Below are 6,542 nucleotides of genomic sequence, written 5' to 3' on the forward strand. Positions count from 1 at the left end.
GGCTGGTGGAGGAAACATGAGTCTTGCTGCTCTAACCAACTTTAGCTTTACCTGCTCTTCCCAAGCCTGAGGAGTCACAGAACTGAAAGTTCCCTTTGTGATTATTAGATTATTGCTGGGAAGAGAACAGTCTGTGTTTGTGCAAATGTTTTGTTGCCTTCTTATGCTTTCTAAAGGCTTTCCTAGTAACCAGTTCCCAGCAGAGCCGAATGGGATTCAGTATGTGCTGCTTTGGACTTTGAAAGCTTGAGACATTCCCCTCACTTCCCCTGTTCCCCTCAACATTTTGGCAGTCACGGGTAGAAAACCCACACTCCTAGCAGGGATGTAACATAAAAGGAATGGTTGTCTCCATGGAGCATCAGTCTGGCTCAGCCAGGGAAGATGCCACTCATTTCTGTGACAGCACTGCTGGCAGCTGGGACAGCAGAGCCTTTCCAGAGCTCATGGGGAGTGTCTCCAGTTTGCAGGAGCTGGGCTCAACAGGGAGGATCCTAGCTGGGAGATTCACAGAGGTTTCTTGGCCTTAGCAGCCTCCCCCAGCATTTATTGCAGCCTGTGCTCCCTCTCATGAGCACGATCAGGATAATGTGTCTGTTGCAGCTCCATTATGAGAGAAGTGTGTGTTGAACCCTCCAGTGAGGTCCCTGCAGAGCACACTGCAGAGCACTGCTTGGCTCCTGGAGAAACAATACAACCTCAGTGCACTAAAGATATCCCATCAGCTTTTGTCAGCTCAGCACAAAGACCACCAGACTCAAGAGACTTCTCCCTCAGGAGGTGTTCTCCCATGGGCAGCTCAAGCCCAAAGTCCTGCTGGCTGCACACAGGCTGCCATCAGACGAGTGTAAATAATGTTTTTGCCCCGGGTTACTAAAGAAAGTCATGGCAGAATCAGATTTAGAGTTCTCATCCTTTAACTGCTTTGAGCCAGGAAGGAGAGGAGAAATCCATGCTGCTGATTCCCAAACACAGCACTTCCAAGTCACAGAGAATTCCTGAGGAGCTGGCCAAGGAGGCAGCTCTCATGCCTGCAAACGGCTGCTCTGCTGGGCACAGCACACGAGAAGGGCAGTGAAGGAGAGTTTGTTCAGTCCTGTTCCAAGGCAGGACAAGGCAAATACCACCAGGAGGGACTGCCAAGGACCATTGGGATGACCAGGGCCATGCTTCTCTGAGGAAGTGAGCCCCAAAAGCTGTGGCTGCCCCATCGCTGGCAGTGTCCAAGGCCAGGCTGGACAGGGCTTGAAGCATCCTGAGATAGTGGAAAGTGTCCCTGCCCATGGCAGGGGGTGGAACTGGATGGGCTTTAATGTCCCTTCCAACCCAAGCCTTTCTAATATTAATCATACCATTACCCTGAAATGCAGGGGAACCACCTGTGTTTGCAATTCTTTATAGCAGAGCATCACCATGTCTGTACTGACTCCTGTACAAGGAAAAAAATAAAAATTATTCAGCACATTAGTCACGAGAGATCAAAATCACTTCCTCACGTTACGACTTTGTAAGCATTAATCTGCAGATGTTCTACAAGATATGAGATAATTACTATCCCAAAGAAAAAAATTAGTCTTTATCAGATCACTTTCAAAAACATAGTAATAGAATCACAACTTCACTCCTTAGCAAGTAAACAGGAGCAAAGGTCATGAGAACAGCAATCACAATGTAGGCAGAACAATAACTTCACTTCCCCGAACCTGCTCCCATTTTCTGCTAGGCTTCTGTTCAGCCATGCCCAATCACAGGGTAAAGATTTTCCAGCAGATTTCCCCCTGTTTGGCCCTTCCCAACAAGATCACCTCTCCATGGTCATGGATCCTCTTAGTGCCACTTCCGAGCTCAAACCTGTCCCCAAGCTTTCATTGAGCTTTCTGAGCTCAAACCTGTCCCCACAGAAAGAGCCATGGACCAGCTCGATCAATACACCAGCAGGGACACAAATAAAGTGAGGGACCTAAACACAGGTGACAGCTGTCACAGAGTGCCACAAATCAAAATCACAGCCAGTGAAGAGGTGACAGCAGCTGAGACCTGCTCAGCCTAGCCTGGGGTGCCACAGGCAGTTGTTTATCAGCAGAATGTGTCCTCTGGAGCAAAGCTGTGGCTTTACAAGAACAGATGAATCTGTGGAAACCAGCTCATTTTCTTAACTACATAATAGTTGAAAGACTTGTTTCATCCCAAATTCAGAGACTGAGGAAAAAGAGAGATTAAGGATGGCACAGCAAATTAGCAAAAGTACAAATGGCACAAATGCAACACCCCTATGAGGGGCAGGAATAAAAAACAAACATTTTAAGGAGATTAAATTTAATAGGAAGGACATTCAGCTGGGAAAAATAGAGTGACATGCTCTGAGGATGGAGTAATGAAAAGTATAACAAGGATGGAGGATGGAGTAATGAAAAGGATAACAAGGATAACACATCCTCTCAGGATTGAGCCCTTTCTCACTGATGATCTCATTTCATCAGGCCACCAGGGCTTCTGTAAAAGGTAAGAATGCATCTGATCTCTCCTCAAAACTTAAGCAAATGCTCAGGTTGATGACTCAAATGTGAGTCACAGGGGCACAAACCACCCAAGGATTTTACACACATACCAACTCAGAGCTGCACAAGCCTTCCTAAAAATACTTGTCATGCAGGAGCAGCATTTCAAGCACTCTAAATCTTGAGTGGTCCTCAAAAATGTCTCAAAAATTGCAGTGGATGTATTGAACATGGATTTTTATCTCCTCCAGCCAAGTGTTGTGCTCCCTCCATGATAAATGCAATTTATTTTTACATTAAAACTATTTTAGTAACTTGCACTCATAATCATTGCAATCACAGATCAGGATTGCTGTACTTCATGGCAGAAGCCCCAAATGCCTTGCAATTAATTTTCTGTTTTTATTCCCCAGCAGACATTTCCTTTAGGCCTACAGAAATACTTCAGTAGTTCCCTGAATGTGAAAATGATGTTTACACCACTCTGATAAAGAGATCACTTCCTTTACAACATCAGTGCTGAATATAACTTCTTCCTGGCCCATGCTAAGTCACTCTGGAATATTGATGCCGTGACTCAGTGGAATGTTGAGTCACCAGTGATGCAAGACCTGTCCCCACTGCCCAGCTCATCATAACCCAGCAGCAGGAGCAAACAGAAACTCCAGAGCTGCCATACAAGGAGCAGGGACAGATGTGGCCCTTTAGGGACACCCCTTCAGCCCTTCCTGTGCTCTTGCAGTGCCACAGTAACCAAAGGGAGAGAGGACCTGTGTGGAATCTTTGCTTCTTTTTCTTGCCAGGGTTGGGATTAAATGCTTGAGATGGTATTTCTTGTTTGGACTCAGATGTTTATTAGCTCTGATCTCTGTCACACTCTCACAAACCCTGAGTTCTACTGCACTTCATTCTAACAAACTAAAAATGGAGCCCTATATGTCTCTCTACAAGGCCTTTGAAGGATAAACTGTCCAGTTAAGAAATGACACCTCAATTATTTTTACTTTTAACCCAATAACCAACCACCCATGGCCCACAATGAGGACTTTTTTATCCAACTACACAAAACCACCCAAACCCTTGGAGAAGAAGGTGAAGGACCAGCCTCTGCCATAAAACATCCATCTTTACTATATTCTAAACCCTCAAACTCTGAGTTTCCCACCCTGTGATATTCAAACACCCACTTCTATTCAAACTCCACACCCACAATCCCAGTTCTCTCATTCCATTTTGGAAGCTTCTCCAGGGCCTCAGGTGAAATGCAGTGTTCTCTTGGGGGTCAGAGTCTGTCAACTCAGAAAGTCTGAAATTCTCAGTGAGCAGGGTTCCAACAGCCCTGGGCCCTGTGCAGGGGAAGGTCTGGTTGCTCTGCAGAGGGCAAGGAAAGGACAGATTTATTTGTAGCCTTAACAGTGTTTAAGGAAAACCACCCCATTTCCAGTTATCCACATTGCAGGCAGTGCCTTCTCTTCCTTCCTGCACTTTTCCTTCCCCCTCAGGGCCACAGGGCAATTATGGGTGACAAGAATCAATGACTCCTGTGGGAGCAGGATTCCAGGTGTCTCCATGTCACTGGGAATTCACCCACATGCAGAATGAGGAGATGACTCAAAGCCTGGCAGAGACCCAGTTCCTTCCTCCAGGAACCAGCAGATACAGGAAGAGCCTCAGACAGCATCATCACACAATCTGGACCTTCCTTCCCTTCCCCTTTGGCAGCTCTTGGGAAGACTGGCAGCCCACTTGGCTCACTGCAGCCTCAGCCTTTGTCTCAAATTCTTGTCCCTTGTTCACAGTGAGAGCTGCAGAGCTGCTCCTCCATTCCCCTTGGGCTGCTCTGGGGATTCCCCTCAGCTGGGGCAACCTCCAAGAACCCAAAAAGCTCCTGCAGAGCCCCAGTGAACAGCCAAGGACTTTGCAATGGAGGAGGAATTGAAGTAGTCCTCACCTTTCTGGGAAAGGGAAATGCAAACCTGCAGTTTATTCACTGAGCAGACTGGGTTTCTTCTTGCTGAGAAGGTCATCACACAACTTCTCACAAGAATTTATTTATTTCTGCAACTTCCCTGCTGAATATCACAATTCAAACTCCTATTTAAGCACTCACCCAGTTCCTCAGTGACTCTGCCAGAGCCCTTCAAGCAACACCCCCAAAATAGAAACCATCACCATGTGGGTCCACCAGAGCTTTTAGGGGGCTGCAGATATGGGAACAGCCATGTCAGGACTGAGGAGTGAACCACCACCCCAGAGTGATCCTTTTCCCAGGGAGAGCCATTCCTCATGGGATGCTTGGCTGCCTCCCAGCCACGTATTTTCAGCCTGACTCTTTTAAAACCAAGAGCTCCCTACTTTCCCCAATTAGGTGTTAAACTCTCCTCTCTCTGCACATCAGCTCACAAGGCTCCAGCTCGACCTGGAGCTTTTGCAAAGGCAATTTAAAGGAGCTGAATCCTTTTCAATAAGGCTTACAGAAGGATTAAGGGAGCTGGAAGCTGAACACAGACCTCCCGAGTTCAGCTCGGTGCCTCATTCACAACGTCAGCCTCTTGAGTCCTCTGCAGCAAGAGAAATCGTCATAAAAAAGAAAAAGTAAAAATAGCAATACCAAGAGTGCCAGCATCCTGAATGCAGAACTAATCCACAAGGATTTTGTGTGGATTATTTGCCATTGTCAACTCTCTGTCTGACAACAGTTAAGAAATTTTTGTCAATCAAATTAAACCCATTTTAACAGATGGAAACATGAACAATGTTGCATGGGAAATATTGAATTTGAGGCTTTATTTCCCCACTGCACAGAGCCCTCTGGAAGAGAAAAGGCAGTCCCTCCTGAACAAGTGTTCTCTATATTAAAAAAATAAAATAAAAGAAGATTATTCAGTTTTAAAATTTCCCCTCCCTCCCGGATGCTGGGTTAATTGACAGAAGAGACTGCAAGAGAGGCAGGGTCAGAGCAACAGAGCACCACTGAGACCAGGAGCACTGAAACTGAGCTCAAGCAGGGTAGGGCTGCTGGATGGAGCAAACCAAAATTGGCAGAGTCATTAATCCAATCATATTCATCTCTGTCTATTTAGGAATATCATAGAATCACAGAAGGGTTTGGATTAGAAGGGACCTTAAAGCTCATCCAGTGAGCCATGGGCAGGGACACCTTCCACTATCCCAGGTGGCTCCAAGCCCCTTCCAGCCTGGACTTGAACATTCCAGGGATGAGGGAGCCACAGCTTCTCTGGGAACCTGTGCCAGGTCCTGCCCACCTTCACAGGGAAGAATTTTTTCCTAATATCTCATCTGTAGGTAACAACTGTTGTAACAGCACCCAGAGTTGCTGTTGAGGTAAATCCCAACCACCCAAGAGCTGCCCGCCTGTGCCTGAGCCTGAATTCCCACAGAAGCTCAGCCAGACATTCCAGAGCAGCAGGTTCAGCTGGGAGCTGGGATCCAACCAAAACTGTGGCACCCAAACCTCCTGCCTGGAGCACAGGAATGGATGTGCAGGAGGCAGGGACAGCCCTGCCCTTCCCCTGCTGCCCTCAAATCCCCCACCTTAGAACCAGGGTGCTAAAAAGGACCCTTAGGAGGGGGGAAGAGGTTTTACAGCCACTTCTGGGAGCCAGAGAGAAGTTTGATAGGAGTATCTATGTTTGATCAGAGGATCCATGTTTGATAAGAGGATCCATGTTTGATAAGAGGATCCATGTTTGATCAGAGGGTTCATGTTTGATAAAAGGATCCATGTTTGATAAGGGGATCCATGTTTGATCAGACGATCCATGTTTGATAAGAGGGTTCATGTTTGGTAAAAGGATCCATGTTTGATCAGAGGGTCCGTGTTTGATCAGAGGATCCATATTTGATCAGAGGATCCATGTTTGATAAGAGGGTCCATGTTTGATCAGAGGATCCATGTTTGATAAGAGGATCCATGTTTACCCCTGAAAGAATTTCCTACCAAGGTCATTGACATAGAAACCAAGAAAGAAAGAAGGAGAAATAAGAGAAACCTGCAACTGCCTGTTCCAATGAGCACAATGA

The sequence above is a fragment of the Fringilla coelebs genome, assembly GCF_963513975.1.
Source record: "Fringilla coelebs genome assembly, chromosome: 19".
Taxonomy (NCBI): Eukaryota; Metazoa; Chordata; class Aves; order Passeriformes; family Fringillidae; genus Fringilla; species Fringilla coelebs.